The 8,193-nt window shown below is 39.1% G+C and overlaps 1 pseudogene; it reads left to right on the top strand.

Moving 5' to 3' along the window:
* The first annotated feature begins 4,455 nt into the window (after nt 1-4,455).
* On the top strand, nt 4,456-7,896 carry LOC135534555 (erythroblast NAD(P)(+)--arginine ADP-ribosyltransferase-like; annotated as a pseudogene).
* The last annotated feature ends 297 nt before the right edge of the window (nt 7,897-8,193 follow it).

Here is an 8,193-nt window from a genome sequence, read left to right as displayed (position 1 = left end):
TGCCAAATGACTTAAATGTAATGTAAATGTACTGTAATGTGTACAAGCCTACATCACCTGATTACGCACCATAGGAGGGAGGGAGGGTGTCTTTCTCATGTATACCCATGTATTTCCATGGAAATATTATGTTTATTTGGAAAGCAATAAATATATATATTTTAAAGCACTCTCATGATTTGTGTAAATGTAATATACTAACTATTACTCGTGTTAAAAATATGAAATGGTATTACATTTGGTGAAGAACCCATATGACTTGTTTAAACTCAAAGTTTAGGACTTGCCTCTGACTTGCCTGTCTTGACTTGCGACTTACTTGTCACTTGTAAAACAATGACTTTGTCCCACCTCTGCTGGAACTACCAACTGGTGGGGAATATTTACTGTCATTTCTTCCTTTGTGCAGCAACATCAAACAATGGGTTACAACAATTACAACAAATGACTAAATATTACAACATACTCTCCAACCTCCTGGACAATTTGTCTACAATAAGAGGGAATTCAGAAATGGTAATAAAGACTGGGTGTATGTAGGTAGGTAAAGAGAGAGAGAGAAAGTCACCCACTTTCAGCTGATTCTCATAGCAGGCGGTGCCCCGTCTCTGCCATCCTTGATTGGCTCTGAAGTTTATACTTGGGGCCTCAAGGTTTGCCTTATTGTGGTTTTCCTTATTCCCTGATAGTTGATTTATTGATTTGTGGTATATTGGCTATTAGTATTCCAGGCCTGAATCTGTCCCTGATTAGAGGGGAAGGATGATGATGATGATGTTGAAGGGTCTTCGTGTACTGTTATGCATTCACACACACACGCATATGTACACGCACACACCTTTTCTCAGTACCAGCCAGCAGTGGTGTTGCTGTTGTTAGTCATGTTCACACATAGACCAGTATGAGAAGTGTGAACAAACAATTCTCAGAAACCGTGTGGTGTTTCCTGCCTGTGTGTGTGTGTGTGTGTGTGTGTGTGTGTGTGTGTGTGTGTGTGTGTGTGTGTGTGTGTGTGTGTGTGTGTGAGTGTGTTAGAATGTGACCTCTACTGATCTGTGCAACCCCACATCCCTCTACAGATATGTCTGCTGGATTAGGTGCCATCTATACAGTTGCTGGACTCCAGCATAAACAACATATTCATCAGCTATGTTAAGGCCACGTCCAAATAGTCTCAATCTGCTCCCTTCCTTTTCTTGTCTCCTTTTGTCTGCGTTCCTTTGTAAACACCACATCATATGAATGTAATATGATGGAACTCTATCAACCTACCAGGTCTCTCACATCTCAGTCATAACAAAGGAAAGGTAACAAACATAACCAGCAGTATTAGAATATTGGGAGACTGTCTAAATCATACCCTGGACACTGGCAATAGAGACCACTGAAAATCAAACACACACTAATGTACCCAGAGGCCTTCAGGACAGTGTTTCCCAAACTGCGGTTGTCGGGACCCCAAGGAGAGCACTACACAGCTGTTTCAAATGATCAAACCTTGATGATTAGTTGAATCAACTGTATAGAGCTAGGGAAAAACCCAAACGTGCACACAGCAGTCAGAAGAGGACAGTATTTAACTCAACCAGCTAAAGGAATGATAGGCAGACAAAGCTTAGTCTAGGCCAGGGGTAAGCAACCCTGTTCCTGAGTGCTGCAGGGTTTTGTTCCAACTAGGTTCTACACCAGACCAACTGAGCTAATTGATCAGTTAAGTGAATGACAAAATTCAACACACCTGGTCTTCCTGGTTGGTTAAATCCAAAACATGAAGTGCCCGCAGCACTCCAGGATTAGGGTTGTTTAACTAGTTGCAGTACTTTCCAAACCTCCTCAGGGATAACCAGACTGGCACACCTGCTTCATTTAGTCAAGGGGTTGAATGTTAGTAGACTGAAACAAGTGTGCTAGTTTAGCGCTAAAAACAAAATGACACGTCTGTTGGTCCCTGAGAAGAGGTTGGGAAACCTGGACTGGGACCTCAATCTTCACTTTAGTGCTGCTTTCCATTATTCTGGGTAATTGTTTATTAGTGGTATATTGGCTATTAGTATCCTGGACATGAATCAGTCCCTTGCTTAGTGGAGAAGGATGATGATGAGGTTTAAGGGTCTTTCTGTACTGTTACTATGGGAACCTTTTCTCAGTATCAGCAGTGGTGTTGCTGCTAGTCATGTTCACACATAGCCTCAGTATTGAAGAGGTATGAACAAACAATTCTCAGAAGCCATGTGGTGTTTCCTGCCTGTGTGGGTGTGTGTATGCCTGCGTGGATTAGATTGTGACCTGTATTAATCTGTGTGAACACATCCCTCTTACACATATAACTGTTGGATTATGTGCTACCTATACAGTGACTGGACTCACAATCAACTACACAGTCAGTGGCCCGAACACTAAGGCCACATCCCAATAGACTCAATCTGCTTCCTTCAGCACTTTCTTGCCCCTTCTTTCTCATGTCATTTGTAAAACATCACAGATCTGAAAGAACTCACCATATGATCACAATATGATGGAACTCTATCAACCTACCAGGCCTCTTACCTCAGTCATAACAAAGTAAAGGTAACAACCATAACCAGCAGTATTAGAATATTGGGATACTGTCTAAATCATACCCTGGACACTGGCACAATAGACATTTTAATGCTGATTCTGTATCTCAAAAGACAATTTTCCACCAATATATAATATATTTTCACTTCGTGGCAAGATGAAAGATCCAAAACCTTTACTGTGATGTATTTTGTCCGGGTGTGGACTCCATGATGGTAAGATACTACACTCTTTTGAGAGATCTACAAGCGGTACCTGGCTTATCCTGCAATACACTTTTCAATTAAGTCAATTCTGGACGTCTCTTTACAATGTGCCCCGTCCTGATTGGCCCACAGGCATGTCACCCATCACCAGCTGATTCTCATAAGTGGTGGGGCCCCGCCCTGCCGTCCTTGATTGGCTCCGAAGTTTATACTAGGGGCCTCAAGGTTTGACGTCTTACTGTTTTCCTTATTCCCTGATAGTTTATTAATTGGTTTGGTTGGTTGATTGATCAACTGAGATGTGTGTGTGCAGTCATGCACACACACACACACACCTTTCTCAGTGTAAGCGGTGAAGTTGCTGTTTATTAGTCATGTTCATACATTGCTGAGTATTTCTATGTGAACAAACAATTCTCAGAAAACGTGGTGTTTCCTGTGTGTGAGTTCAAATGTGTACAAACTCACATCCATCTACAGATATGTCTGGATTAGGTGCTACTGTATCTATATAGTGGCTGGACTCCAACATAAACTTGACAGTTCGCAAACACTAAGGTCGTGTCCCAATAGTCTCAATCTTTTCCATTCCTTTCCTTGTTTCCTTTAATTTGTAACTACCCCAGAACTGAAAGACCTCAACATATGAATGCAATATGATGGAACCTGTCAACCTACCAGGTCTCTCACATCTCAGTCATAACAAAGGAATGTAAACCCAATCAACTTCCAGGCCTCTCACATCTCAGTCATAACAAAGGAATGTAAACCCAATCAACCTACTCAGGCCTCACATCTCAGTCATAACAAAGGAATGTAACCCAATCAACCTACCAGGCCTCTCACATCTCAGTCATAACAAAGGAATGTAAACCCAATCAACCTACCAGGCCTCTCACATCTCAGTCATAACAAAGGAATGGTAACCCAATCAACCTACCAGGCCTCTCATCTCAGTCATAACAAAGGAAAGGAAACAACCATAACCAGCAGTATTAGAATATTGGGATACTGTATAAATCATACCCTGGACACCGGCAGGAGAGACCACTGAATCCAAACACACTAATGTACCCAGAGGCCTTCAGTCTAGATATGATGCATTCTGGGCAGAAGATGGCAGTATTTAACTCAACGAATGATTGGCAGACAAAGCTTAGACTAGGCCAGGGGTAGGGAAACCCTGTTCCAGGAGTGCCGGAGGTACTGCAGGATTTTGTACAAACAGGGCACCACACTGTATGTGTGTGAGTATGTGAAGGGAAAGGGGATACCTTGTCAGTTGCACAACTGAATGCATACAACCAAAATGTACCTTCCACATTTTAACCCAACCCTTCTGAATCAGAGATGTGCAGGGGGCTACCTTAATCGACGTCATCGGCAGCCGGGGAGAATGGAAGAGTTTCACCTTGCCAACTATTGGACTCAAACCAGCAACTTTTTCGACATTGGACCAACGCTCTTAACAGCTTGGCTACGCGTGTCTGTGTCTGTGTGTGTGCGCGCGCTGTGTAATGGTGTTTGTGGTTTGATGGGTGCTTGTGACTGCATGTGCCTATTCCTAGTAAGAGAGGAGGGACTGTGAAAGTAACCTCAAGAGCAGTGGTATAACAAGCTCTCTGATAGCTGATCTCCAATACATTTTGCCATTGGACCAATATATGTTGACATCATGAACACACAAGATCCTAACCTTTGCTGTGATGTATTTCTTCCAGGCTTGGACTTTGGGTGTGGACTCCAAGATGGTAAGATACTACACTATTTTGAGAGAGAGAGAGAAATATTTGTACATAATGACATTTGAAATTTATATATAATGTTTACTGTTCATTTTTATTGTTTATTTAACTTTTGTTTATTATCTACTTCACTTGTGGCAATGTTAACATATATTTCCATGCCACAAAGCCCTTAAAGTGAAAAAATGAAATTGAATTGAGAGAGAGAGAGGTGTTAAAGTATTTTCTTTTTGTATTCAATTTTTTGTAATATATAATTATTTGTTTATTTGATCTATTTCATATATATGTGTGTGTACAGTACCAGTCAAAAGTTTGGACACACCTACACATTCAAGAGTTTTCTTTATATTTACTATTTTTCACATTGTAGAATAATAGTGAAAGCATCAAAACTACGAAATAACACGTATAAATCATGTAGTAACCAAAAAGTGTTAAACAAATCAAAATGTATTGGCCACCCTTTGCCTTGATGACAGCTTTGCAAATACTTTGCTCTGCATATAGTTTATCAGTCTGACATTGAATAAACAAGTCATAACTAAGGAGCTTCCTTGCTGGTTTTATTATTAAAAGAAATGTAAATGAATGATAGAGTGAGGCTTGATGGCTTCAAATGATTGGTTACTCTTTAATTTCACACAGCTTGGTTACATTCATAGTGCATAATACAGGTGGGGGTTTGCTCAGCAACAAGAGTGAGACATGAGCTCCCTAAATGAAACAAAGTCCAACTGTGGGGGTGGGTCTCTAAATATTTATAATTTTGACTGACAGCAAGATATGTCAATCTTACCCAGAAAAGCATTTGAATAAAACAGCACAGTAAAATGCTATGACAGATTGACCAGGGTGAATCAGGTGAAATCTATGGTCTAATATACTGTAGATGTCACATCAATCATTCATTAAAGATCAAGATGCATTAACCTCACTGAGCTCGAGCTGTTTCAGGAGATGGGAAAACATTTCAGTCTCTCGATGTGCAAAACTGATGAGTTAGCGCGACTTACAGGGGCTGAATAATTTTGCCGCCCAATTTTTCAGTTTTTGATTTGTTAAAAAGTTTGAAGCCTCCAATAAATGTAGTTTCCACTTCATGATTGTGTCCCACTTGTTGTTGATTATTCACAAAAAATACGGTTATCTTTATGTTTGAAGCTGAAATGTGGCAAAAGGTCGCAAGTTCAAAGAGGCAGAATAATTTTGCAAGGCACTGTATATTAGACTTTTTGTCACAGCTCTGGTATTTAAAGCTTTTTGAGGCCTTGCTCACAATTCATTCTGTGGCAACACAATGACCAAATGATATAATGTACGTGAGGCTCTTTGATCATATCTTGACAAAAGTAGTCTGTGATAAATAGCGCAATGTGTTTCATCTGAGTATTTGTTAGTCAAAAACGAGTTGTATGAGCTCAGGTCAATGAGCCCTACAGGCCATAAATAGCAAAAATAAGTTCAAAACTTGTAATGTTCGCAAAGAACTTAAGATCTAACACAACATTAGGTGATAATATACAGTGGGGAGAACAAGTATTTTATACACTGCCGATTTTGCAGGTTTTCCTACTTACAAAGCATGTAGAGGTCTGTAATTTGTTATCATAGGTACACTTCAACTGTGACGGAATCTAAAACAAAAATCCAGAAAATCACATTGTATGATTTTAAGTAATTCATTTACATTTTATTGCATGACATAAGTATTTGATCACCTACCAACCAGTAAGAATTCCGCTCTCACAGACCTGTTAGTTTTTCTTAAAGAATCCTGCTGTTCTCCACTCATTACCTGCATTAACTGCACCTGTTTGAACTCGTTAATTAATTAATTACTTAAAAATCATACACTGTGATTTTCTGGTTTTTGTTTTAGATTCCGTCTCACAGTTGAAGTGTACCTATGATAAAAATTACAGACCTCTACATGCTTTGTATGTAGGAAAACCTGCAAAATCGGCAGTGTATCAAATACTTGTTCTCCCCACTGTATGTATAATTATGGATGCTCAATAAGCTATAATGGGCAAATTTTGGACCAGAACACAGAATTAATTAACAGGAAACGAACACAACAATGCATTCCAGATGACTATCTCATGAAGCTGGTTGAGAGAATGCCAAAATAGTGTATAATGCTGTAATACGCAAAGTAGTAAGTTTGAAAAATCTCAAATCTCAAATATATTTTCATTTGTTTAACACTTTTGTTTACTACATGATTCCATATGCTATTTCATAGTTTGGATGTCTTCACTACAATTCTACAATGTAGAAAATAGTACAAATACAGAAAAAACCTTGAATGAGTAGGTGTGTCCAAACATTTGACTGGTATTGTGTATAGTATTATAGCTACTACTTTTATTGTGTACCTGTGCTTTTCATAATTGTGTGTATCACTTTGCTTTGGCAATATTTGCCTCATAATTCACGCCATTAAAGCATATTGAATTTGAATTAATTAATTTTAGAAAGAGAGCAGAAAGAGAATGATAATTGAAATTAATTTAAATATTTTCAAAATATTCCTCTGTTTTTACACTCATTGCCTGTTTTTCCCCTCCATTTTCTTTGAAGGTTCATCTCCTCCAGCCTGGTCTCAGTTCCTCCGGAAACTTAGACATGGTCCCTAAATCTGTTGACGACATGTATGAAGGATGCATAAAAAATGGGCAAAAAGGTGAAGGAATATCTTCAAATTGAAACCAATACAGGAGGGATCTTCAAACAAGCCTGGACGAAAGCAGAAACATGTGCCTCAAATAAGACCAATTCAGTCAACAATGAACTACCCAAACTTAGTTACAATCACATTAGAGCTATCTGTGCTTACACAGGAGGTCAACCTAAGATATACCAAGTGTTCAACAAAGCTGTCCAGACCAGTAGATATGAGTATACAACCTCCTTCCAGTTCCACTCCCTGCATTTCCTGCTGACTGACGCCATTCGCATCCTGAAACTAAAACAAAATACCTGCCACACCACATACCGGAGAACCAAAATGGAGTTTTCAGGTAAAGTGGGCATTAAAATCAGATTTGGCTTCTTTGCCTCCAGCTCTCTCGACAAGGGAATTAATACATTATTTGGAGACAAGACTTGCTTTGAGATAAAGACATGTTTTGGCGCTGACCTGAAGTCCTTCCCCAAATTGGGGAATCATGAAAAGGAGGTGTTGATTCCACCGTATGAAGTGTTCATTGTTACTGCTGTGCTGAAGAAAGAGAATGATAAAAACCTTTGGTGTGATGTTGTGTACACACTAAAGAGTATCACCAAGCCCCAGAGTAACCTGAATTGCAAACTTTTTAGGTAAACAATTATTAACTAAGAAAATCTCTTGATCTTGAGTCATTGATTTAAATTATATCCAGGGAAAACATCCAGTCTGCTTATCCTCTTAAAGCCAAACAATGTGTTTTCACTGTCTAAAGATTTTAATGTAGTAAGTTCATTGGTGAATGTTAAATAGAAACCTCATCCTGACCACCAGAAATAGTGATTATTAAGATGTTTGTGTTATAGTGTATCAGACTCCATAGGAGTCTTCTGCAGCTTGTGGCAACATGAATAAAGAAAATCATTGAGCTTAACTGCAGTATGTCTCGTCCTTTTAGTTTTCACTTTCACTGTACTACATTTAGACAAACTGAAGATACAACATTACATGG

Source organism: Oncorhynchus masou, unplaced genomic scaffold (assembly GCF_036934945.1).
Source record: "Oncorhynchus masou masou isolate Uvic2021 unplaced genomic scaffold, UVic_Omas_1.1 unplaced_scaffold_3565, whole genome shotgun sequence".
Classification (NCBI taxonomy): Eukaryota; Metazoa; Chordata; class Actinopteri; order Salmoniformes; family Salmonidae; genus Oncorhynchus; species Oncorhynchus masou.
This window is presented reverse-complemented; position numbering and strand designations above follow the sequence as displayed.